The 27,046-nt window shown below is 46.7% G+C and overlaps 1 long non-coding RNA gene across 1 annotated transcript in view; it reads left to right on the forward strand.

Annotated features, from left to right (window-relative positions):
• The window catches only part of LOC308197007, a 318,880-nt gene that overhangs the window by 275,326 nt on the left and 16,508 nt on the right, over positions 1-27,046 (forward strand). The window contains exons 8-9 of the long non-coding RNA XR_013952526.1: positions 20,144-20,224; positions 24,979-25,078. This is a non-coding gene — a long non-coding RNA (uncharacterized lncRNA). The remainder of the gene's footprint in view (positions 1-20,143; positions 20,225-24,978; positions 25,079-27,046) is intronic.

Consider the following 27,046-nt stretch of genomic DNA (forward strand, 5'->3'; position numbering starts at 1 on the left):
CTGTCTCCACTTTGATCTCTTCTCTGCCCAGATTCAGACCTCAGCTCCTGATTTCCACCAAGGAAGGCATGCAGGGTAGCTGGGTGCCTGCACTTAACTTTTTTTTTTTTTTTTTTTTAAGCTTTGTATCACGTTCTTGTGCTCTCAGTTCCGGATAATGCTGGATCCCTTTTATCCAGCCCCTCCTCTTGCCCTTTCAAGTGAAAAGAAGACTCCTGTGCCCCCCCATCAAAGTTAAAGGGAGGCTTTAGAGGGGAAGGCTCAGCACGCCGGGGCTCTTGAGCCTGTGTTTAATCTCGTTTCCCGTTCCTGTGTGCCTCTGTGGCTTCCCTGCCAGTTTCTTTGTTGCTGAGTTTCTCATTTCCTTTTATTTGTGTGTGCGGGAGGTTGCCAGGCTCGCTGGAATGCAGCTGAAGTCATCTTGGGGAGACGCTTTTCGGCCCCCGCCCCGGGTTCTACATGACCTGCCTCACCCTGCAGCAGGCTTGCCTGGCTGCACACAGAGGCGAGCCCGGGAGAGGCAGCAGGGAAGAGAAGTGCCCACCTGGCTGCTGCAGGTGGATTGTCCGGGGTGGCGTGTCCAACGCTGCGCAGGGTGCAGAGGACGGAGGTGAAGGGATCGAGGGAGAGCTCCTGTCCTGCCTGGGGCAGAGAGGCGTGCAGCCTTTGGCAGGGGATGGGGACCAGGTGTGTCTCAGCTCCTGCCTAACCTCAGCTGACCCCAGAGCAGTGCCCTGACTGCTGTCCATGGCTGGGTTCTGCTGAGTGATGCTGGGCTGAAGGTGTGGCCTTTGGCTGCATGCTGGGCTTTGCTCCTGGGGCCAATACAGGCTGTGTTAGGCTCCAGAGGGAGAGAGCTGGAGTCATACAGGGATGTTGAATATGGTGAGCAAGGTCCATCCCCAAGACCTTACATGACTGTGTCACAGGGACTATGTAACACAGTGGGAAAAACGAGTTCCTCACTACAGGAGAGTTCCTGATGGAAAGGAGAGTGATGCTGTGGGATGGTTTTGTTTAGGATGGGTCTGGAGTGTCTATAACTGGGATTTTGCCGTGTAGTAGTGTGCAGCAGTACTGGTTGGAGCAGTCCCATTATGGAGAGCAGAGAATGGTTAGGTTTTGGTGTTATTTTCTGTTCATGGGCTCTGTGAGCAGCAGTGATATCAGAGCTGTGTTTTGACATCGTCTCCAACAAGAAGGATGTTCCCTTTCTGTTGTTTTGAAGGTCTGGATGAGGAACCAAAGCCTGCAGTGCTTCAGTATTTCCATATTGTTCTCCTTTGGTCTGCATTCTCCTGGCTTCCTTTGTATCAAACAAGATCTGTGAGACAAAGGTGGTCTTACCAGGTGGTGTTCATGCCTGGTTCTCTAAGGATATGTTTTGTCATAGTACTTCAGGAGAGAAATCTGGAGAGGGATCTCAGACCAAACTAATCCATTGACTACATTGGGTCCATTGAATTGTTACTTGTTTTATGTGTTTTGTTTTTTGTGTGTGTGTGTGTGGCAACCTTTACCTTTTTATTCTGTACTAGAAATCATCTAAAAATTCACTGGCCTTTTTTGACCTTTTTCAAAAGGTAAAAGGGATGGTCTTGATGATTTCAGAAAATTGAAATTGAGCAGAATTGCTTGAAGTTAATTTTCAAACCCCTGTAGATGGTTTACACCACAGGTAGGTCAAACAGGTACACAGAGACTCCCTGCTATATATCAGTACCTATATTTATTAGATCAACATACATATTTTTAAATGTGCTTTCCCTGCCTTCTGAATTTTTTTTTTGGCCTGGTAATAGCTTATTTTTAGCTCATCCTGCTTTGTAAAGATGTGTTATCTAGCTTCTCAAAGCCTCTATAAACCTGTCTTCTGTGGCTGTGAGGTGGTTACTGTTGTGCTGCGTGGATCAGAGCTGTTAGGCTCATGGACCCTCTGGCTACCAGCCAGCATGATATCTGCCAAATCTCCCTGCTGCTTTGTTCAAGGAGCATTTGTGCTGCCATTGTCTCTCTGTTCCCTCTGGACAGGCCTGTGGGGTTGTGCAACTATGAGTTTGTGTAGTCTCTACCTGGATGTAATTGTTTTGGCCTTGTACCTAAACAGTCTGTCAATCTGCAAGCCCGAAACTCCTGCAGGAGACCCAGAGATTGCATCACATGTCAAGGGGAAGACTGAGTGGTAAATATAATCCAGTGAGCAGGGAAGTGTCACTTGCTGTAAATACCCTTCTGCCCTTTCATCTCTTGTGGTGACGCTATTTCAACCCAGTGTTTTAAATATCTTCACGGAGGAGCTTTTGTACTTGCTTTCCCCCGCCTCCCCTCTCTTCCCCCAGTCTCCTATGAGGTTGGGATACTTGCTTGCTGCACATCTAGCTGTTCCTGTATTACCTTTGTGGAGGATTCCTCCAAAATTTCCAGTGCTTATTAAAATGGAAAATTTGTTTTCTTCTTAACTAAGATATTGTGAAGAAAGCCTCTGATAATCCCTGTGTCGTATTCTTATGTTAGAAAAATATTTTTATTCAAGCTTTTTTTATGAAAGCTTCAGCATTTCAAAATTTCACTTTCTATTTTTCTTATTTTAACAACCTCAAATCTTCCTATTCCCAATTTTCTTCACCAGGATGAAGTGCTATAGAATGGCAGAGCAGAAGGAAAGCACATCTCCTAACCACTCTGATTATCCCCTGCTGCTTCTTGGCATCCTCACATACTGCAAGAGAAACGCCAGACCTGGAAGCAATCTGCTGAGAGTTTCAGATTCTCTCTGTTCCTCTCTTCCAGTCCATTAGGCCAGAAAGGGAATGGCAGTCAACAAGTTTTTCATCTGGAAGTGTAGTCCTGGGATTTCCCCAGATTTCTACCCCAGCTTGAGCTGAAGACCAGTTTCCAGTTATCAGTCATGCTCAGCTGAACCTCTGTTCTGATTTTTTAGAACTGATTTTTTTTTTCCCCTCACATTGATATCTGCTTTGCACTCATTCAGGATGTGGTTGGATCAGGCTCCAGCACAGGTCTGATTCCTACTCATGCTAGTTACTGCTGTCTGGATATAACACGGTCCTTATCTGTGACATAATTAATCCTTGAAAAGGAACAGAGTTTTTTTGCAGAGGTTTGGCCTAGGTCTACTTCTGATCAATATTTCTGTTAATCATTTTGATAATGAAATGGAAACCAACCAGAGAAAGTCTGCAGGAGGTAGCAAGCTGGAAGAAGGCTGCAAATCTGTTGGAAGACAGGGTTGTAACTCAACATAGTTTGATATGCTAGAGAAACTAAAACTGTGCGAGTAATATTCAATACCTGCAAAGGCACAGTGTGACTAAGCAGTGGAGTAACTGGTGCATTGCAGAGTGAGGGCAGTTTACAAACAGTGTAAATTACTAATGTTGCACTTTTACAGTAAGGACATGTTTGGGTCTGGTTTATATTAATGTCAGGGTCACTGCTAAGACACAAAGAGGTTCCTGCAGCCCTCTGGTGTCCTGCAGTGGGGTCTTGTCTAGTGCTGAATGCCACAGTTCCAGGGCTGTGTTGGTCTGTTGGAGGGTGTCAATAAAGAATAGCAAGGAGTGAACGTAGAGCTGGAAACCAGGTACTATGAGGAGAGGTTAAGGAACTGCTTTAAAGGAATGTAGGAGAGAAAACAATGGGTGTAAAATGCTCAGTTTCCCAGCGTGTAAATGAATGACATAAAGACGTGTGTGAACGACCATTTTTTGTGCCCATTTGCTAATGAGCAGAAAGAAACAGGTATCTCTAGAAACGAGGAGACTAGGTAGTAGAAAGCCCTTGCTAACTCACATAGTATGGAAGCACTGGTAGAGGTTACCCATGTAACGTCTGGGATCTTGGCTGGACATGTTCCAGAACATCAGCCAAGGATGATTTGCACGTATTGGTCTCGACAAGGCAACATGGGGGTTATTACATTGCTTTTTCCCAGCCTACATTTCTGTATTTCTCTCAGTCCTTGTCATCTACCTGGAAGCTGGCAGGGCAGTGGGAACGTCAGAGGAATTTGTACCTTCCTTTCTTTTATGGCATGGAGCAAGAGTTCTCTATAGTGGCGCTTTGGACTGGGTAGGTTGATGCTTGTTTGAAGGATCTCTATCAGAAAGCTTTTCATTTTAGAGCTAAACTGTGATGTTATCTTCATGGCAAGTTGAGCAAGTTGCCTGGCTTGGAACTGAGATCACGGCAGGGTGCTCTGCCACCACGCTGAGGAGAATTACATAGGTATAGCTTTTGGGCTCCAGCTGGAGTTTAGCTTGCTTTTTTGATACTTACTGTGATTCCTTCCCTCATGGTCACAGACTTCAAGTCATTTTGCAACACATGTTGGTGTCTTCTTTTTTCAGGGAAAACACAAAGTTGGGCACCCTTTTAGAGATGAAAACCTGTTCCCCCGGGTTTCCCTGCATGTTACTGATTGCTCGCTTTTTGTGACAGAATCTTAGCATACATGAATCTTTTGGATCCTCTTACTAACTCACAGGCATGTGCCTGGAGGCTTCTGTATGCTTCAGTTCCCCCATTCCCTGCAAGATTTCTCAAATTTGAAGGCTCTGTCCTCCTGTGACTTTTTTTTAAAACATAATTATTGCAGCACTGAGCGCAGGCAGGCTCTGTTTCTGCTTATACCTACTGCATCTTGATATAATATAGAGGACTGTTTGTTTTCCCCTACAGAAAAATTTCCAAGGAGGGGAGCAGTTTGAGATTTTCCTTTTTCACCAGTGGAAAACCTCCAGAATCAGTGAACGCACATAGCACGGACTATGGATTCCCCCAGCAGAAAGCAAAGCTGTTAAAGTTGTCCTACCTGATACAAAGTGCTTTGAAGCTTCCTGTTGGAAGGCGATCGATTATCAAATAACGACTACACGGTGCAGCAGATTACATCTCTTTGGTGCTGGAAATGCTAAGGATTAAACTGGCTTTATAGGAGAGGTATTCTTGGGACAGGTATCCCCTGCAGAGACGAGCAGTACAGTAAGCACGTCTTTTTCACCACACCAGCTCCTCTGTTCCAGCCCATGCCACTGGCAGCCCAGTGCTCTCCTCCTCTCTCTGCAACCCTGGCATATGCATGGCTCGTTAGCAGCAGCCTGGCAATCAGGGGAGCCTGCTATGGCAGCAGCTGCTTTTCCAGAGCTGTCCCATGTGCAGTGCAGTGTGGGGGCTGTTTGCCAAGGTGAGGCGCTCCCTGCAGCTGGCTGGGATGGGGACCGTGTAAGAAGGGGTTGGTTTTCACCAAATAGGACCAGCTGGAGCAAACTTTGCTTCCTTGCAGTGCTTCCCATCTTGCCCTCCTCCCTGCCCAGCCAGTCACCCTGCTCCCTGATGTGTACGCAGCCGAGTACCGGGGAGCAGATGGAAGAAGAGCCATCTGGCTTCAACCAGGCTTGTTCCTAGGTTGGAGCTGGGGGAGCTGCTGGAACAAAGGATGGCATCGCCTGGGAGTGCCTGGGCTGTGGAGTTTGTGAGTAGTGCAGGAGTCTCAAGCTCTGCTTCTGCCAGGCTCCATGGCTTCCCAGCAGCAGGTTTCCCAAGCTGCAGCACTCACGTGCATGCCCTAATAGCAGAGCTGTGGGCTCCAGCCGCTCCCCCTGGTTAGGGGACTTCTGCAGGGCTTGTGTAAACCCACAACTCATTTCCCCCCTTCTCAGCCCACACTGCTGCCCTTGCGGCAGGACCATATGGGCCACGCTCGTGGTCGGGATGCCCTGGCTTGCTTTGGTATGCCTGTCACAGCCGGGCCCCGTGGTGCCAGCTGAGCTTCTCCTGGCTCAGGTTCTGCTTCATTCCATGCTAGCTCCATGCAGCCCGGCTGCGCGGGGCTAGTCACCGGGGAACGGGGGCTGGCAGAGATGAATAGAGAATGCGAACAGGTCCCTTGGTGCCCTTTTCCCTCAGTCTTGTTTCCCTCTCAGCAGGGGGAAGCAGTCTCTGCGCGGTCCTCTGCAGATTGCATTGGGGAAAGTCATTAAAAAGAATTAAAAAGGAAACGGGGAGAGAGGGGAAACAAACAACAGCTCAACAGCCCCAAACAGTTACAATCTTAGACAAAAGCATGACAGGTTGTTCCTGCTCAAACCCCTGGGCCACCCTTGCCTGGCAGCAAGGGACAGCAGCGCTCCAGTGGTTTACTGGGAGAGAGGGAGGAGGGCCTGGAAGTATCTCTGCTGGTGATATGGGTTGTGGGGGTCATTCAGACAGGCAGAAATATGTATATGGAATTAAATTAATTGTACAAAGATTGACTTGCCCATGTGCTGCATTAAGCAATGGCCCCATATCCCAGCTTTTGGAGAAGGAGGCGAGTGCGAGTGTGAGATGCCCTTCCCCAGGGGCCGTGCTTCTCCTCCCCGTTGCTCTGAGGAGGTCACAGCCTCTGTCCGTAGTGAGCTGCTGCTCTAGCCAGAGCACAAAGTGGTGAAACAGAGGCCCTGGTTGTGCCGTCACTGGGGAGGGGTTGAGCACCAAGGCTACGGGTGTCTGTCAGGGAAGATTTGGTTTATAATCCAAATTCACTGCCATAAAAGTTTTCCCAAAATAGTGGCCTACGCTTTGAGTCTGTCTTGAGAAGCAAAGGCTTGGCTCTTTCAGTTGCAAGCTGATCGTTTGGTATAAGTCATGACTGGACGTGAGCAGTCATCTTTAAAAGGTTTGATCCTTGAAGTCTGGATGAACGCTTGCAACTTTGAACCTATAAAGCACTCAGAGGGTTGTCCCAGGATCCTCTCCATCTTCCCTTTCCTCAACCTTTACTTCTCACACCACCTGGACATGTCTTTGAGGACGCTGGGACAAAGGCAGAAACTTTAAGACAGCAGAAGTAACTCTTACTGCAGTCAAGCAGTGTGCAGGCTGGTGACAGGTATGGAGATGGGAGAGCATGGCAGAGTATAGGCTCTAAAAATCAGCTGTACAGTGCCATTCTCAAGTCCTACAGGCCACGCATCTTGTTCTGACACAGCCCTTCATTCAAGTTCCTTCTCAAATCATTATAGAAACAGCAGCATTTCCACAGGGTTTATTTCTGCATGTTGGAGCTCAGCTTCAAATGGGTTGGGTGTTGTCACCCAAATATTGGTCCCAGAAAAGTTCTCAGACCATTTTCCTATTAGCCTTCCTCTCCAGAGTTCTGCTGGGGCAGTTCGCAGCTGCAGGTGTTCCTGTGTGTCGGTTGGGATTTTAGGCTGCAGCTGTTACTGTACTCCAGTCCTTCTGCATGGTGGCTCCCCATGAACCTCATGGATATGCTCGTTTATGTCTCACCTGGCATACCCCAAGCTGAGGCAGAACCTGAAGGGGTTCTCCTGATGCTGGGGAACTTCGGATTGTAACCTGAAATAGCCTCAGCTGCTACGCAAAGCATTCTTGCGTTGGTGGTGCATTTAATAGCTTGCATTAGTTTATTTACATGTGTATTCTGGCTTCTACTGTATATTGATCAGTGTCTCTGCATTTTTATGCCTAACTGCACTCTTCAAGGTGTAACTGTGCTGGTGTTGCTACAACTTGAAGGTTTATCGTCATGCAGCTTACCGATGCTGGCGTGAAATCGTACCGCTTTGATGCACTCACAGCTGATTTCTAGATCAGTGGCTGATCCTGTGAAAATGTATGGTCCCCTGACATAGGTCAGGTAAGTATATTTGGTGGTGTGTTTCTGGGGCGGGTTGTAGTGAGGTGTTGCATTGTTAAGTTGTGCGCTGGATGCATCCCTCCCCAGGGGTGTTTCTGTGGGGTGCTCTGAGGCATTCACTCTAAGCGTCACCATGGGGACAAGCAGGGGGAAGGAACACAATTTGTATTTCTTTGAATGTTGCGTGATTGTACTCTCACAGTGTGACAGTGAAGGTGCATGAACAACTACATGCCTCTGACCTGTATGTTTCTGTATGACAATAATACACACACATGCACTCACGCATACAGGCACACACCCTCCAGGCTCCAGTGCTTGTAGGAGAGTGCGTGTGTGTGTGTGTGTGTGTGAATGCTATTTAAATAAAAAAGAAAGGAAGTGAATCAGGGTCGTTTCCATTTTAATTGTAAAACAGATAAGCACTAAACACTTTGAAAAAGTAAATGACTTGAGAATAATTACTATCTATTACTCTGCGTCCCAGGGGGGCAGTTGGAGGAGCCCAGATGGCTACAAAAATGGGATTTAGCAGAAAATTGAAGACATTATTCACCGTAACACATTATCAATTACCTTCATATCAATTACAATAACCTTACATTAGAAGAAGGGCCAGGAGACTATCTTCAGCCCCCAGCCTGAATAGTAATTGCAGTACCCCTATGGATGTTGTGTGTGTTAAAGGGTGGGGGGCACCACCGGGTTGTGCAGGGGTTCTGGCAGCTCCCGCTGCTCATGGGGGAGATGATAATAATGGCTCAGGGTCCTTTTCCCTCCCCTCCCTACAGTCACCTCATGGAAGGTTTTTCTCTGTCCTGTTTGTGTGGTCTAATGGCTCGAAGGGCAGCTGATGTGGCTCCTTCCAAGAAATTCTGCTTGGCTTGTCATTTGGGAAGTTCAGAGTATCTGTGCAGAGACTGCTGTTTCGCACCAGTGTCTTCTACTTTCCCGTTCCCTCTCTCAGCCATTTCAGCCAAGCTGCTCATTTTATTAATGGGGGCTGGTATGCAATCTGAGGTCCTTTTCTGTAGGACCTGGGTTTCTTTGGTGTAGCAATCTGGCTCCCTCACGCCCTGTGCAGGAGGTGGGAGCTGCTCCCTCTGCCAGTCCCAGATGGGGCACCAGCTCGTGTTTACCGTGAACACTCACAGAATGGTCACGAAAGGCCTTGGGTGGGATACAGAGATGAACCAACCAAAAACAATTAAAAGAAGTCTCTCATCCCTTTATCGAGGGATCGTGGAGAGTGTCTTAGGGAGGAGCAGTACGAGGGCTGCTTCAGCAGGCTGGTAGCATGAAGGTAGCTCTAAGGACACCCTGTTGCTGTGGCTGTCGCTTGTTAGGCCTTGGAGCTGGTGGTAGGTCAGTGCCTCTGACTGGCTGGCTGATGCTTCTGGCCTGCCATGGTGTCATTCTGAAATTCCACCTCCTGTCTTTGGACTTGATCCAGGTCAGACAGGCCTTTACACGTGCAACATCCAGATGTAGCTGTTATGGCCTTATTTTCTGCTGTGATCCAAACAGAAATCACTGCTGGCATCCTGGCCTATGCACAGGCGTGTGTGTGGGAGACAAGCATTTGGACATATCAGGGCAATTATGAGTTAAACTCTTGGTGACACTCCCTCCAGCCTCCCCCCTTTCCCAAATATGCAGTGGAGTGTCCAGTGGGTTAGTGCATGGAGAGGACTAATTGCTATTAAAAGGCTTTAATCTGGGAGATTAGTGCTGGCTCCAGGCGCTGTTTGCACACGAAGGAGATGTTTCCAATGAGATGAACTAGAATTCGTCCCTGCTGTTTTGTTGATAGAAAATCATCTTCCCCTTGGTTTTTTCTCTTTATCTCTGTCTCTCTCTCTCTCTCCCCCCTCTCTCTGTCTCCCCCCGATCGTTTGCTTTTGCCTCTTCCTTGAAGTTGAGCTAAGAGCTTTATTGTTTTTAGAGTATCAGTCCTCTTTGACCTTTTGGGAATGGTTATCTTTGGACATGTGTGCATACCGACATGCATGTGTGTACATATACATGCAGCCAGAATTCTGTGCTCTGAAGAGTCCTTTAGGAAATAGATCCTGATCAAGAGAAGTAATGATAAATATATTTTCCCCTTGCTGTTGAGTCTCCTGTGGGCGAACAAGGTGTCTGTAGGACTCTTCCTCTAATACAGGACAGGCCAGTTCCTTTCTCCTGGGCAAAGGCCTCATCCAGGAGGCATAAGAAAGAGATGTTGCAGATTTAATGTCTTAAAGCGCACTGCAGAGGTAATTAATGGGAGATAATTAAATGATTACATATGGGAAGGTATGGAGCATTACTGGACCTCCAGCACGACCCAGGAAATGTCACCATTGACTTTGATGAACATTGGATCAAGCTCAATGGAAATTAATTTGATAACATGCCAGATGTGTCCAGAGAGCCTGTCCATGAAGGAGACACGTTTGACCTGGGAGCACAGAAATCTTTGTGCTACACTTACTGGAGTATCCAAAACCAGAGAGGCTTATTCTGAGTTCACTGTTGTCAGAAATCCAAGTTCTGACTATCTATGCAGATAATCCTTGCTGCTTCTACTCTCCACCTGGAATTTTCACAGCATTCTAAAGCAGTTAAGGGCCAATTCCAAGAGTGCAAAAGAATAAATTGACATATTTATGTGTAGCATGAGTGGAAGGAACTGAAGACATTGTATCCCAAAGAGTACAATGTGTGAAAACTTGAGAAAAGGAGGTCTTGCGCAGAACCATGAAGTTATATGGCCCTTCTGGTCTTGAGGGTGGTCGAAGAAAAGCTATCAATTAGAAATGTAAGTGGGAATGAGCATCCTCCAATCAACGAGGCTGAGAATCAAGGAGAGAGCTGAGCGGGGGCAGAGGTGGTTCAAGATCTGGATCTTCTGTTCAAAGATGTCAAGGCTTTCCAAAGGAAAGTGTTTTGTTTGCAAAGTGTCATGCACCCTTCTTCTGTGCACTGTCAGAATACTGCGGGCTTCGCTGTTTTGCAGGATGCTGCCAGTAACTTCCATGAGATTGCACCCCTGATTATTTGCACCACAGGCAGGTATTTTTAGGAGGTAGAAATCAGGCACAGAGGAGAGAGGGGAAAATTAAGTCACCTCTGTAACCCTGGGCCACTGCAGTGGTTGTAGAGCCTGTTGCTTGGCAAAGTGATGCCAAGATGTGAAGTGTCACAGAATGGGCCCACTTAGAGAGGCTTTATAGTGGACTGGACTTTTGGATAATGGTGTCTTGCTCTCTTTCAACCTGCTTCAAAATCCAAACTGTTACTGTTAGCCAGCAGGAGGCCAGACCTACTGCTTGTGTAAATTGCTCTAGTTCCATTGTTTGCCCTTGTTCCCTCAAGTTTGCAGATGATGCTGATGTAACCAATGTGAGGATCTGGCCTCTAGCATGTGTTTGTCCCATCTGCTGTCCAGCATGTTAATTTTCATGGAAGACACAAACTTGCACGGACTGTGATTTTAAGGAGGGGCCCTTTTCCTTTTTGAGAGCCAACTGTGAAGCCTCAGGGGCCAGATTCTGAAAGGCAGTCAATGCCAAGATCAGGAGGGGTTGGGAGCTTTGGGTCCTGGCAATTTCTGACTTGTGGTCCACTACTGCCAAGGCCACAGGGCGGGAAGCATGTGTTAGACTTTTGCGTAAAAGCATAGATGATATTAAAGATTTTTCAGCAGCAGCATCCTTGGGTGGAAGGGCCAGGCTTGCGAAAAAAGGACTCAGCTGAAATGAGCCTTGAAAAAATCCTCGAGGGGGTTAGAAATAGTGGGGCAGGGAACATATTTCCACTGCAGGTGTCAACCAAAGTAAAAAAATACTGATTTCATTTTAAAAAAAAAGGCAAAAAAAAAAAAAAGGCTGAACAATTTTAAGGAGGTAGACGTGTTTTACAAATAACTGCTGCTTTGTTAGAAATTAGCTTATTTTTGAAAACAAAATGTTTGCAAAAATGTTCTGGCTGACCTTGTCTGCATCCAGGAAATCTCCTCCTTTCCTTGGGCTACTCTAGACTGAAACTTTGAAATCAATGTCTCTTTTTCTATGTTGTTTTCTATACTGAGTCCTGCTGACAAAGACAGGTATAGTCTAAAACTATTTCCTGTGGAGTTGTCCTCTCCTGGGAGCAAGATAAAGTCACTTGCATACTTTATTCGGACATGATTATGTTTCTATGCTCTCTTCCTGGCCTTCTCCATTATAAACCCAACCCCACAATGCAACTGCACTGCTGTGGCCAAACATCTGTCTACTGGACAGGATTTCAACTTCCTTGTAACAGCAAAAAATGCAACAGGTAGGAGTGAAGGTGTCTGGTTCTTTAGCTGATCTTAATTCCTTTTATTTCAATAGGAGCAGAAGCTTGTCAGTCTGTTGTTCAAGTGATTCTTCCAGCATTTGATGCTGCAGATATTTACAAGTATTAACTTGCCCAGTGATCTTGAAAGTCTTGTGTTTGGGGTGCAAGATCTGCAGCACCTGAGATTTTTTTTTGGAAATGTTCAGGCCTTATCTTAAAAAGAAAAAAAAAAAGAGAGAGAGAGAGGAAAAAAAAGCTATTCTGGAAATATTCTGCGAATCTAAATTCTATCCCAACCACTGTTTACTTTCCTTAATGTAACTAGGATACGTTTCTCGATTGTTGCTGACTTATGCAAATGGCTTATTGTGAGTAAGGGTGGCAGTAATATTAACTCTCATATTTTTATTGCAAGTTTCCTGAAAACTAATGAGTTTCTGAAAATCTCAGCTCTCAGTATCAGGTGAGCACATGAGTGTCAGCTGTCCTTTTAGTTTCTTTTCAATGTTTCTATGTCCATGGTGTGTAGTAAGACAGAATAAATATCCTGGGAACTTATTAGAAGCTTAGAATTCAGAAGGTACTTAGGATCTGTGATGATATCAAATATTTTAATGCCTCTAAATGAACCTTTTGGTTTTAGCAGATGTGGCACACTGTTTTTGAATGCCTCATGCTGGAAATCCCACAGATAGGCTTCTGGTCTCTTCCAAGTACTCATGGAAACTGTTCTTTTATCTTGTTCACCTCCCTGCATGTTTGGAGCCCCAGGTGTCTGGACATAGGGCACTTGGATGGAGCTGGCCTGTCAGTGTTTGGAGAAGTGTTTGGAGCTCTCTGGGTGCTGAACCATTTAATCCAGGAGAGCACGTCCAACCGTGTACATGGCTCGTGTAGAAGTACCCCTCTCAAAAACATGGAGAGCGTGTTTTTGGGAAGGGGACTGTGGTGATATTTAGAGAAAGCAGTAGAGATGGTGAACAGTGCAGTACCAAACTGGGGACAAGACACTTAGAGGGGGCATGTGGGAGATGCTTGCAGGACTATTGTGGGAGGTAGATTCCAAAAACAGGAGGACTCTGACTCAGGCATTGGAATTGGAAAGCTCCGTGGACACAAGGCAGCAGGGAGCTCACTCAGAAACTAACTAATCCCTTTTTGCTGAGCTGGAGCTATCCAAGGATGGAGCTTGCCTCTTCTAGCCTGCCAGTGGCTTTAGAAATTTTAAGGAAACCTAAATTAAACCTGGCCCCTGATGGGTGTTCTGCCTTCCCAAATCCAATTAGCCAATCATGACTTTTCACTTAACCGCAGTGACTTTAATTGGATCAGAATAACAACAGGAAGGATAGAAAATTACAGGAATTTACTTAGCATGCAGGGTGGAGCCTTGCCTGCAAGCATCACCTGCAGCTTTTTTCTTTTTTTTTCTTTTTTCTTAAATCCAAGCCCTGGGCAGTTCAGCTACAACTGCCTCTAGCTGGCAAGTCTCAGCTCCTGCCAAAGCATATTCCAGGCCTTAAAGGGGGAGCAAATACTTGCCACCAAAAGTCCATAGACTGTCAACACTGGAGAGGAGCCCAGTGTGCAGCTGTGGTCATCGTTATCTCAAGCATAGGCTGTAGAATTCATCAGAGGTGTAAAACCTCCATAAACAGACCACAATATTAGGAATCGACTTTCTTCATCTTCATTTAAGCAACGGGCATCCACATGGAAAACTATAATAGGTGTGGCAGCCCGGCTTGCTGTTTCCTTGTGTTTGTATGACTGGCCAAACTCTGTATCAGCTGATAACCCGCAATTCAAACTTAGCTCTAAGCAAACTAAAAATGTACTCTACTCAGTACTCTAGCCTGCAAAATGTGACTGAGTGCAATGCTGCCTTTGCACTTAGTGGTGTGAAGTGGCTTTTAAATAGGTGAAAGGCCTGTGAATGGTCTTCAGGTCTTCCAAGCTGAGCACCAGCTCAGAGCTAAGCAGAACTGAGGCCTTTGTGCAGCTGTTGTCTTGTGGGTTGCCACCTGAGATTGTAGGGGCTGTATCGAAGCACAGTAGCCCCAAAGTATGTGTTTCTGTCCTGGTAGCACCACCAGGTGAGCCTTAGAAGCAAAATCACAGCACAACAGGACAACAAGCACCGCCTATTAGCACCGGCACAAGACTTGGCACTGACGGAGATGATCTAGCAATGTCATTAATAAGCTAAAATCTTATTTTTAAATGATGTCATCAGGTTGCTCACCAGTTTGTGGGAAGGAGTGGATATGGCTGGCATGTCCAGCGTTCCTCCAGCATAATTCAGAATGAGTTTCTGGAAATCAAGACATATGTGAAAAGTTTTCAGGTTAGTGATTTCTTTTTTTTTTTTCTTCTGTATTTTATTGGTCAGAGTTGGCGATGAGCAGCATGTGATGAATAAAAAAAACAAGCAAAACTGGGTTGCCTTTCCCCTCCCTGTCTCTCTTTTCCTTCTTTCTGTATAACTTAAAGGACCTCCCTTGTGCCAAAGCAGGTTTCCTCGTGCAGGCCACGCTCCATGCATGCTGATGCCAGTTCATATCCAAGGGATGCCTTGCAGCCTCACTGAATGTTGATCTGGATTTACACAACATAACAGGGATCAGATTTTTGCCCACTGGGAGCTGTCAATGAATGCGGAGTGTGACGTAGTGCTTATCTAGCACGCACACAGGGGACCCTGCTGCAAATCAGGAATGACTTCACTAAATCCAGTGGAGCTGAACAACCATAAATGAGCAGAATGAGGCCCACGCATTATCCCAGGCTAGTGCGATATCTTTAACAGGCCCTAATGAATTCAGCTGCAGCATGTAGTCATTAATCCCAGTGGAAAGAGTACCATTACATGACCTGGGATTCAAGAGTTTGCTATTAATGCACGAGGCTGCCGTCCTGATGCACAGCCCTCTGTGGCTGCAGGCCTCAGGGAGCAAGCATCACCCTGCACCAGGCCAAATCCCAGTAAGGCTCTTCTGGCAAAGGCTCTTCTGGCACCTTCAGGTCCGGGTAAGCAGAAGGGCTGGTAAGGAGGAAAGGCCAGGGTAATATATGGCACACGGGGCACGGAAATTGTTTATGATGCAAATATGTTTAAAAGCACGGCATTGCCTCCTCTGGGAAAAGAAGCTTAAAATTGAAGTCTAATGATAACAAATGATTGTTAATGAGTTGTCTAAACATAATAGATGGAAAGAATTAAAAGCCTAGAATAAACAGGGTTTCATTAAAACACAATAAAGAAACAACACAAATTTCATATCTTGGAGTAAATGGGCCCTTGTGATCTTTCAGGGAGCAGGGGGCACTGAGCTGCAGTGCATGGGTCAGGGGCTGGGAGGGATGGTGGATGCTGGCTGGGCTCCTTGCTCTCCTTGCTGCAGGAGGATGGAGCAGCTCTGCTGTGGCTGCTTGAGGCTCCACTTCTCCACAGCTTATGCACAGGAGGAATTCACCCTTCCACCAGCGCTCTTCTGGTGCTTACAGGCAGGTGCTTTCTCAAATGTCCCGCTTGAGCACCTCTGAGTGCTGTCAGTGCTCAGAGATGGAGACATGTTTTGTTCGGAGGTGTTTAAAGCCAGGGACTGTCTAACCCTGGCACTGGAAACCTCCATGGCTGCAGTTCAGGCAGCCCACACAGCCCTTCCTGTAAAAGCCTTACAGCAGCAAATCTCAGTTTCAGGGTCCACAGGATCGCTGGGGACCTTAGGCTATTCCTAAGTAACTCTGTGAAAGTTACTAAGCAAGGCAAGCTCAAACCAGCTGTACAACAATCTACAGATTGTATTTTTTTAAGCCCTTCAGAGACTAATTTTTTTTTTAAGAGCCCACAGATACAGTGAAAATCACTGCCCTAGAAAAGCGTGCTACGGAGAATGTGAAATTCTGCAGAGATCTTACAAATGGTTCATCAGAGTGTTAGATGCCAAAAGCATGCAGCATATTTCATCTCAGTGTGTGTCAGATGGCGTATAGTGGATAGGTTTTAGACCAAGATTTTATTAAGGACGTGTGAAGAGGTGATCAATAATTCCTTGGTGGGTTTGTTTCCTAGACTGTCTGCATTTGACATAGTGACATTATTTTTTCTATTTGTGTGTGGTAGGACACTTTGAAATTTCGAAGTTGTTTTCGGGCTCTAGAGCAGACCCACTGCTTCAGATTGCATTTAAAATCATCCTCTAGACATGAGCAATATTCTGCAAACCACTATTGTGGTCTGCGAGGGTTTAGTCTTTCTAATTTTTGTTGAAAGGAAATCTGGGGCAATAGAGGAAAAACCGAAAGATGTGGCAAAAAGCCTGTTGAGAATTCCTCAGAAAATATTACTTCTTTTTTTCTTCTTTTTTAAGGAGAGCCCTTTTTTTCTCAGGGGGAAAAAAAAAAATCTTACCAAAATATCTATTTTCTGTTTGTTGGCCTGGAGATCTTGTTTGCGTTTCAGGAAGGATTGCATGCTCAGCGGAGTGTGTGTGAGAGCAGGAGTTTTCGGTGTGGTGACGTGTCTGTGTTTCGGAGTGTGTCCGTGTCCCAGTATAATGTACTTGTCTTTATTGATGCGCCTTATGATGGATGGATTGCAGAGCTGGCAGGTTCTTCCTGAGTGTTTGTAAAGCTGCACAGGGCTCGGTGCTACAGGGTCCCAGTCCTGACAGAAGCCCAGAAACATCCCTGCCAGTCAGCCAGGGCCTGCTCCTGCCCCCTTTATTCCTGCCGATTTGTACTGTCTCTGTGACTGGTTTGCCTGAAGCTTCTGGGAATACTTGTGAACACAAGCACAGAACAAACAAGGCTTGAAAAATCCAGGCAAGAATCAGAGCTGTGTGGTGCTAGAGCTTGGCAGTGTTTCCCAACGGAAAATGGCTATTTTAGTGACACAGGGTGACTTTTGCTTGGTGAGGGGAGTCCAGATTTTTTATCAAAGGACACAATTTGGGAGTTTCTGTTGAAGCTAGGAAAGGATCAACATTTCAATGTGGATTTAGGATTTTTTTTCAGAGATGACCTAGAAAAAATATCCCTTCTCCTCTCTACAAATCAATGAAAATCAAAGTTACAATTGAAATGAACTTTCCTATAGGAAAAAAAATGTTGCTTAACATCTTTACTAATAATTATCACTACTGTTGTTGTTGTTATTATTTTGTTAATACTATTAATACAGCTACCTGCTTGTGTGCTTGGGCTTAACGTAGCACAGTCCGTCTTTCCGAGGACATGCGGTCGTATAGCTGGGGCACGTGAGTACTTGGGGTCCTGCTGTACATGTGATCTTGTCAGTGCTAAATACAGCTGTGCAGAGGCACTGAAAGAGGTAGTGCAAACCTTGAGCTGTGTTTGTTTGCACTGAGCTCTGTACATGATCGCATGGGGAAAAGGCACATCCTTGTGGGTACGTTGCTAGTCCATAGCAGAGAGGAGGCCTGGAAGGTGGCAGTTCTTTCTAGAAAAGCAAAAGAAGAGAGACGTCTTCCAAATGCTCCTTGCATTGCAGAATGGCATCAACACACTGGTTCATATCTGAGCTTCTTGGAACCACAATATTTTCAAGAAAAACTTGTTTCGTATGCATCCGGCTCCTCAAATAGATCTGGTAAAATTTTAGTTTGATTAAATTAAATAATATTCAAATATATATCACAAATGTCATCTCAAGGCCCAATTTAGGGAGCCCTATGCCTAGCATTGTGGACAGGCAAAGACCATGCCATGGTGACTGTGCAGGAGGGTGTGAACCCACCGGGATGACCGTGCTTATCGAGCTTGCAGCCACAGCAGTAAACCTTGCTGGCTGGGCAGCGCATGACACACCTGAGGTGTCCACGCTGGTGTGTGTTAGTCAGGCTGGGGGAGTTCGTCTCCCTGGGTGTGCCCACGTCACACTGAAGCAGCGTGGGGGCAAGCAGGGCTGCTGGTTTAGCAGTTGGCCTGCAGGCCTGGAAGAGGTATGCATGGCAGTCTGCCTGGCTGCAGTTGCAACCCCAAGGAAAGTTATAAGGTTCTGTTAGGCAGCGCTGGCCCTGTCAGTAAATCATTGCACAGTGCAGGCTTTTTTCCCCCCCCCTGCATTGGACTCCATAGAGAGTCAGACAGACTGTGCTGAGCTGGTCCCATCTGCACCCAACCTGGACAGCAGCTTTATCTTGCCTTGTAAAACTGCAGAGCTCTGTGACAAAAGAGTTAATCTCTGCCTTTGTTTCTCTTCCTCTCTCTCTTCTCTCTTGCAGCGGGACTGAAAGGCAAGATGAGAGCAGATCCATCAGTGTCAGCTGCTTTCAGTACATCAGCACTTTTGGGGGGTTTGTTGGGGACTAGCCCCTCAGCAATGCTTCCAAACTGCAAGTGCCCTGCAGGCAGCCCCCTCCTCCTGCAAGCAGCCAGGCTGCCTGGGGGGGGCAGCGTCAGGCCCCCCCGTGCCACTGGCCAGGGGCTGGGTGATAAATGACCGCCTGAGCCATCGTGGTGGCTAGCGAAGTCCGGAGGGTTGGCCAGCGCCAAGCTCCTGGGGAGGCAGCAGTGGAACCGTATTAATTTCTGGGCGTGCATCCATGTGTGTCTGTGTGTCTGAAATAATACACTTGACACACACATGCTTCACTTCCAAAACAGAGTAACACAGAAGAGGGGTGGAAGAGAAAGGGAGGAGAAAAAAAACAAAACCAAAACCCAATCTGATTGGCAGGTTAATGAAGCAGTTCATAAGAGCGATGTGTATTATAACCATAGAAACCACTTGTAAGTGTTCAGTCGCTTTACACATATAAACACACTTCCATGCCTAGGTCTGTGTATATGCATTTACCTATAAATAAAATGTGTGTGCCTGTGTATGTGCATATCTGAAAGATGCAGGACCGCAACATCAATGCTTTTCAGTGAAACCAAGGAGCAAATGGGAAACAGAAAAAATTAAGCTCCGTTAGCCTAGCAGCATTGTATGTCCTCCGCCTTTTATTTTACTTCTGGGGTTGGAAGTCTTCCAAAGAAGTGGGGGGAGTTTGTAACACACATCTCACTGACTTGTATTCCTAAGGCTTTTTGGTATTCTTGAAAACTCCACCTGTGTTTCCTGACCCCAGGGTCTCAGGCAGAGCAGCCTCAGCCCATCCACACTAGGCTGGGAAGATGCAGTAGCGTGGAGAAAGTGGAGCTGGAGCCTGAACCCAGATCTAATCCAGTGTTTTGACTAATTCCTCATCACATTGGTATGTCACCCTTTGAAAAGATAGATGTATCTTTTACTAGGCAGATATTTGGACGTCTTTGTTTGCCTCTGTATTGTATATATCCGTGGGAATTTCCCCGTGTACTCTGGACTGGGGCAATGACTTACACAACAATCCTTTCTTTTGTGGAACCTATTAGCAAATATAAATAGCGACATACTGAGCTCTTGTGGATGGGCAACAACCCCAGGAACTGAAAAAACAAGTTCAGCATGACTAAGGACCTTTAGCTTTTCATTTCATGACTCTGCTTTTACTTGTAAGCCTCAATGTTACAGTAAGATATTTCCTCTGAGTGCTTTTCCTAGCTTGTCTTAGGGAAAAAGAGAATATTAAGAGATTTCTCATATGCACAAAGGAGTGTTAAAGTTGCCAGCTCCTGGTAGATGCCATGTGGTATTTCCAAGTATCATCATTGTGGATGAAAAACCTCAGAGATCCAAGTGCGCTGGAAAGGATCAGGACCAGAAGCCTGATAGACAGTGCTCAGCCTACAGAATAGAATGATGGCTTTGATAATGAAGTTTGGTTCAGATTTAAACTTTTGAGAAAGTCATCAGCAAATTCCTCTCTGACAGTATACAAATAAGTTCCTGGCCTCAGGACTTCTGGAAAGAGTTGTGTCAGTTATTTTCTCCCCTGATGTGAACTCTGAGATGAAAGCAGTTAGGTGGGATGTGTGACATGTGGCACCAGGCAAGGAACATAGATACAAGTGTGTCACTTGGGCAATTTGCAAATGACCATACATATCTAACCATACATGCTTACTCTTTTGCTACAGCACCAAGGGATCCATTATTAGAAGGCAACTAGTGTTGTCTTGGTCTTGGTCTAGGTCTTGACCAGAGTTCTTGATGAGCTTGTGATCAGAGGAGCTTACAGGCAAAATGGTCAAGTATTTCTGTTAATCTTACAGCTGCAGAGCAGAAATGCCATGTTCCTGATCATATGAAAAACTGAAGGCAGAGCTTGGAATGGGACTTGGATCTCCAGCATGGTAAGCCTGGTTTTTCTGTTTCTGTCTATACTCATCATGCTAACACTGGCTGCACATTGCCCATTTTCATTCTGGTGAGAACACCAGTTTTCTTTCAGTTTCTGTGCTCCTATTCCCATGTGTTTTTAGCAAAGTCATCTGAGTTTGTAGCTCTGTTGCAAGCAAGTTGTTTGGCCTGTGTTGTGTGTTCCTGCCCCATCATGAGAAACAGCATTTTGTCCAAGGAGGCTCTTGTGGCCTTTTTTTGCATCCAGATAGTCAGTGCTCAGTGAACACTCACGAAAAAGCCTATTTTTTTAAAATGTGAAAAATTACTAACTATAGCTGCGTTTATCAAAATTATTTCTGGTAGTGTAAATAGGCACACTCAAAACTATTTACCCACGGATCTGATTTGCAGCTTGTTGAAACTGCTGGGAAAATGCATGTGGGCTTCCTACATTCCTAGAATGGGATCTTCCTAGCACACAGCTCTCCCTGGAGAGTCGTGCTAGCAGATGAGTCTGAGGAGCAAGCCACTTTGAAGGAAAGGATGGATGCAAATGGTTTTGACAGCATTGTCCAGCCCCCACAACACTACTTACTCCTGTCATTTCAGTATTAGAGACCATGTGGGTTCAGTGGCCAGACCTCATTAATGGGGAACAGAGGTTTGTGGAAATGAGCACCTCTGAGTTGTGGCTGGGAAGTCACAATGGGTTTCCTGTGTGCCTGTGCTAAGAACAAGGAAAAAAAATCACGTGTATATACTGAGATTGTCCAGGGTGGAATGTTATGCCATTAGAAGTTTGGATTTATTGTAGTCAGCCAAACTGTTTTTCCTCCCTCTGACCTCCCCCTGCTGGCTCTGGCTCTCAGCTTGCTGCTCGCTGTTTTCCAGTACCCCAGCTGGAGTCTGGGGAGTTGCCGGCTAAATTTCCCCCTGCCTTTTGTTTCTGTGAATGGTAGACTGAATTTGGGGAAAATGCCTTTTACACAGAAGTGAATAAATGTACATCTTAGTCTTTAGGGGGATCATAGCTCTGTAACTGGGAATCCTGTGGCTTTGGGTACAATTTGAACCACTGTGAACACTGTTCTGCCTAGCATCCCCTGTCCTTCTCTACACTCCCCTCGTCCTCTGTTCCCCAGGTTCCCCAGGGTGTGTAGTTGTCCTCCACAAGCATTTTAACTTCTCTTTGTAAGATGGAAGAGAACAAACTGACTTAAGCCAGGGTGGAAGGAGATTGGGGCTGATGGAAGTTCAAGCTGTAGCCTAGGGAAGTGTCCTTGCAGCAAGGACTTGCCAGGTCTCAATTCTCCATCAGGAAGGACCGTCAGGTTTGATGCTGCTTGTGCAATTCTTTCTTCTGCCCCTGGGACTGGGGCAGTGGCAAGTGCTGGCGGGCAAATCATTTTATATGGGAGCAGTAGGTTGAGGGAAGGGAGCAAATGACGTCTCTGCCTTTGATGGTAAGGAGGAGAGGGCTGCATATAGCACCTCGGCTGCCTGCTGCCCAGGCCAGCCAGCCAGACCCGGGAGACATCCCGGTCAGTGCAGCAAGCTCAGCTTTGCTGCCGTCAGCATTGCTGAGAGCAGAAGCTGGGAATGGGTGAATCCAAATATCTGGATTGTGTGGATATTGGCTGGAAATGTTCCACCATATCCGGGTGGCTGCCTTCACATGATATCAATGTTCATCAGAAAATTAATTATTCCATCCACCCGGCTCCCTGAGCAGTGAGGATTACCTCTCAGTACCTGGAGCTCCTCCTGGGGGTGGTGTGGGTGCGTGAGCATGTCTGTCTGCATGCCTGCTTACTGAGGGTGTGTTGTGGACATAGATGTGCACAGACAGCAGGAGATTGTGTGTGACTGCAGACACAGAGAAGGAATTGCACAGGTGATGCAAAGATCAGGAAGACTCCTGGCTCTGTGTGTGTGAGAGAGAGGATGCCCTTGGGGATGCTGAGTGGCTTTGGCTGCATAAGAGAGAAGCATTTCCCTCCAGGTGAGGTGAGCTGTGTGCAGGGAGCAGAGGGTGCAGGGTAGGTGACAAGGCATTCCTTGTCTTTGCCTTTATGCGTATGAGGAGCATACAGATGGCCTAGACTGTGCGTCGCTGCTTTTTAGATCTGACTTCAGAATGGTTCATGTGGGATGCAAGCCAAATTTGCCTATGATTTCCTGTGTGCTTATGCTTAAGAGCAGGGAAAAGTTCATGTATGTACACAGAGTGTTGAAAAGCTGCGTGTGTGGTGGAGGATCTGGTGTCAGCTGGCATCATTATTATTTTGGATTCATTTGACACTGACTATGGCCCTCCTCAACACAGCTCCAATTCTTCTCTTACAAATTTTGCAGCTGACCAGCCCGGTGTACATCACTGTGTGACTTACACCAGCAAGTAAGCAGAATAAGGTCTCGTGATGTTTAAAATTAAAAACTTTGAGCCCCTGCCTGACAGCTTTCTTGAGGTTCTTTAAGTCACAAAAGGTCTTATCTCCCACAGGGCACTATGGTCTGTGTATGCACTGGGGTTGGGGTTTTCCAGCTACAGCAGCAAGGAGTGATCTCTCCTGGAAAGCAAAACTACTTAATTGTGGGTTGACTCTGAGAGCAGCCTGATTGGCTCTGCTAGGCAGCGCAGCGCTGAGTTTCAGGCTCGGGGTATTCTTGGAAATTTGTATTATTAATTGAAACCTTATTAATGGCAAACACAGGATGACATTTTACATGGTTTAGTTATGTTCTGTGAGTCGTTGGTACAATGCAGCCTCAGCCACGAGGCAGGGAAGCTCCTGCTGTAACTGATAACAGAGAGGCAATAACAGCTCAGTTCCCACTAACTGGTCCTGCGGTGACAGGGACAGCCCCTGCAAATGTCTGATCATCATCTCTCTGGTGGCCACTCTAACTGTGGTTAAGGGAAGTCTCAGAGGAAAGCAGAATCGTAGGCTTCAGAACTTTGGCTTCTCCAAATGTCAGAATTGCCCTTAGAAATAAAAGGGTCTTGAGGTGAGGGAAGTGCTGACATCACACTGGAATTCAATAGCCCCAAGTTTGGGGCGGGAGATGTGATGTTGCTCTTCATACTAAAACTTTGGGTGCTGGGCAATGGCTGGGTTCCCTAGAGCAATGCTTGAGTCCCATTCTCCCATGTTTGAGACATGGGTCAAGTCCAGGTCTGGTATATATGGTAGTGGGAGAAGTATGTGTGTTTGGGAGAGAATTGACTATTGCTCATAATAACCTGCAAAAGTCCTTCTTTTCCTTAGCTCATCTCCATAGATGGGCAGTGCCATATATCTAAAAATCGAAATGAGATTCCCGTTGAAACAAGAACAGACTTAGATCCTTGATATTTTTTAAACAAAGTGGCATTGTCTAGTTAGTGTATAGACATGGCTGCTGTGGTCCTACCTAGTCCATCTTCAGACAGATTTCAGAAGGCCACTGACCAACAGTTTTTCTTCTTTCTTATGGCTATAAGCATAGGCAAAACAGGTATACTGCTTAGAAGAGGCACTCCTGTAAGCCACAGCTGTGAACCTGCAGCCTCTTTTGTCTGGGGAGAAACACAAGACAGTACAATAACCTGAAACATCCCCATTGATCCTCCTGGTCCCTTCTTCCCTGCAGCGGTGTGTGCACCCTCTCTTCTCTGCTAGAACTCCCTGGGTCTCCTCTCACACAAGGGAAAGTTCAGTTGTGGGTGCCAGCTGGGCTGTTCCTTGTCTATGACAGCCGGGAGGGGCTTATGGAGCTAAATATCTTCACAGAGTGATGGGAACTTTTTTGAGGACCTCCACAGATCTGCCTGTCTACAGATCTGTGGGGACACACGTGGTCAGTTGCCCATATCCAGTGCTGCAGTCCCACTCTGCAACATCAGCTTCATCAATGGCTGGAGCTGGGTAGAAATAAGACTTCTTTGCAACAGCTGAGAGCTGTTCAGGGGTATGCAGGCAGCAGAGCTCCTCTGCACTCCCTTGTCCAGCAGCAGAATTATTCCCACAAAGGCACTGCAGGCACCGGGAGGAAATTGTAGGCCAAGCGCTTAAACTCTTCCACCCTGGTTTAGCCAGAGCCCCACAGCTGTGGATTGTCTGATGCCAGCAAAATAAACCAGATGGATGACATGGATGGAGACAGGCCAAGCTGGGATGGAAAGCACAGAGTGCCCTCCTGACTTGACGGGCTTCTGTAAGATGGAGTAGCACAAGCTGAAAAGAGCCCTCAGCTGCAAAGCTCCCCCTGTTCAAGCGGCAGGAAATTGGATCTACTGCTTTTTGCATGGTTTCAGCTGTGGCTGGTGGGATCTCCTCTTATGCTGCAGGAAGAGGGATGGTGCCCTGGGTACCTGCAGGAAGATGGGATGTTTCCAGGCTCCATGGGAGGGAAGAATCCAGATCCGCAGCTGTAAAGATCAGCGGGCTTGGGAAGAAAAATCTAACAGTCGTAGCGAGATGTGTCATAGACCGTACACATGCTAGAGAGTGTAACTGCAGTTGCCAGTTTTGGTTAGCAGGTTGCAGGAAGATGGAGCCCACACAGCCTGCAAAGGACAGTAATGGGCCAGTGCTGCTGGGCAACATTTGCTGCTTTTGCAAGAGGCTGGTCTTGGGTGTTCCTCCAGCACTTCCTGACCACAGTTTGTTACCTGGGTGATGACAGTGCCTAAAATGCAGATTAGACTCTCGCTGTGCTAGGTGCTATATATACAAACCTAAGGAAATTCATGTCTAAAAGAACTTTCTCCCATGATTAACAGGACACTGCTTTGTGGATGGGTTGTCCCAAAAGACTGAGGAAAACATAAGTGCTTCAGCCCACCTGCTGTCCAGGGTTCCCTGAATACTTCAGAGCCCCAGGTGAGGCAACCTTGTCTCTGCATCTCCCCACTAGCTTTTTATGTCACCCAAGCTTGGTGCTCTCTAATAACAAGTCTTCTAAATGTCTCATTGATCTCTTGAGCTGGGAGGCTACAAAGGCCGCAGGACTTTCTGTGGACAGAGGACTCACCTGCAGAGAGACATGGAGTCCATATTGGTGCTGAGAACAGAACTTCACTCTGTCCTAGACTTATGCCTTAGCTCCATGACTGGCTTGCTTTCCAAAAGACTATCTGGGATGTTTTGAAAGGTAGGGGCAGCGTGTCCAGCAGCATAATATGTCTACAGGATGCTTTGGGGTACTTTGAGTAGGGGTGTCCAGCTTTATTAGGTGATGGGTCTTTCCAGCATGAAACCAAGTTGCTAGAGCTCATCTCAAAATAAAGGCTTGAACGTCAGCTCAGTGCCTCTTCAAGTCAGGCCAAGCTGCTTGCAAGTCTGTTTTGGAAGGGTTTACTGGACACTCCCCTCAGCGTGCTGGAAAATCAGCCCTGCTGGTAACAGGTACTGTCCAGACCCATTACACTGTGTTTATGGGGTTCAGTGTGGAGGGGTGGATCCAGGATGTGCTTGCCAGGCTGTTTATGGCTGTGGGGGAGCGTGCCCTACCTAGGTGTGTTCCCCACCTCTGCCATTTGTCCTTTTTCTCTATCCTGCCATCCCCGAAGCAGCCCGGATTGGTTATAGCCCACATGTTATAGCGGCCAACCTGCAAAGAGAGAGCCAGAAAAAGTTAATGTGGAGTTCTGGTCTACTCCCAGGATGCATTTGGGCTGCAGCCCATAATGATATGTATAATTGCGAAGGCCTGCCAAAAAAAGCAGGCTGGATTTAATTGAGTCAACACACTGCTATTAATAATAAAATGGCAGAGACTTTGCTATTAATCACTTGTGCTGGCTTTATCACAGGCAGTCTCGGCTATCTGGCTACCAAACAAGACCTTTAAAAAAAATGGTGCAGTGGAAAACTTACTAGTGGGAATACACCTGCTAACAAAATAAACCTTGTAAACAAAATGTTCCTTGCAGAAGGAGGTACTTTCTGAAGGGACGGGCTCTTTGGGAGGCAAATGGGGAGTATGTCAAGGTATAGGAACAGGTATAGGAACAGATCAGGTGGAGGATGCACTTGGCAAATGGTGTATCTTTGGAAAAGATTATGCTTGATAAAGGACTTTGTTTGGGGTGGGAACTCAGGGAGAAATGAAATCTCCAAAGAGAGAAATGTAATTGCTGCAGGAATATAAAACAGCCCAGGGAGGAATGCATCTGTTACTAGGAAATGGCAAACACTGTATCCACTAAGGTACTGAACAAAACGGGAAATGCAAAATAAATAACATGCCTGACACCTAAATTGCAGACCTGCTTGTGGAGGGCTGGATAAACCATGGTGTGTTGTGGTGGGTGGCTGGATGTGGAGCTCTGCAGCCCAGAGTGCACACTGCCAGCACTGCACGCAGCAACGTTGGGGCAGGAGGGTCTGGTCTGCCATCGAGGCCCAGAAGTGCCCTCTTTCTGGGACTTGCCTTGGCCGTGCAGTGGGGAGGAGGAAGGAGTTGAATGGGCTCCAGCCCTTTCCATGCGTGCATCGCCTGCTCGTGTTCCCCGTGGCCCTTGACGGGCTGCACCCCAGTGCCTGGGAGCAAGCCACGGGCTGGCACCGCTTCCTCGCGGCTGTGCAGTAAGAGCACACTGCAGTTTTAAAAGGCCTCCCCCAGCTGAGGTTTTTATTGTAGCAAACATGGCAATGGCATTCTTTGCTTTTGCTTCTGAGTAGAGCTGCTTGCCATGATTGTGTCTGGGAAGGGACCACGAAGCAAAAGGGTCAGAAACGCAGGAGGAAGGGAAGGGGCTTGAAAATGGTGCATCTGAGCAGGGATGTGATGTGTTTATAGGCAGAGCCGAGGAATGGAGAGCAGGTAGAAAACCAAACAAACCAGAT

This window comes from Anser brachyrhynchus, assembly GCF_964034855.1.
Source record: "Anser brachyrhynchus genome assembly, chromosome: 6".
NCBI classification, from domain to species: domain Eukaryota; kingdom Metazoa; phylum Chordata; class Aves; order Anseriformes; family Anatidae; genus Anser; species Anser brachyrhynchus.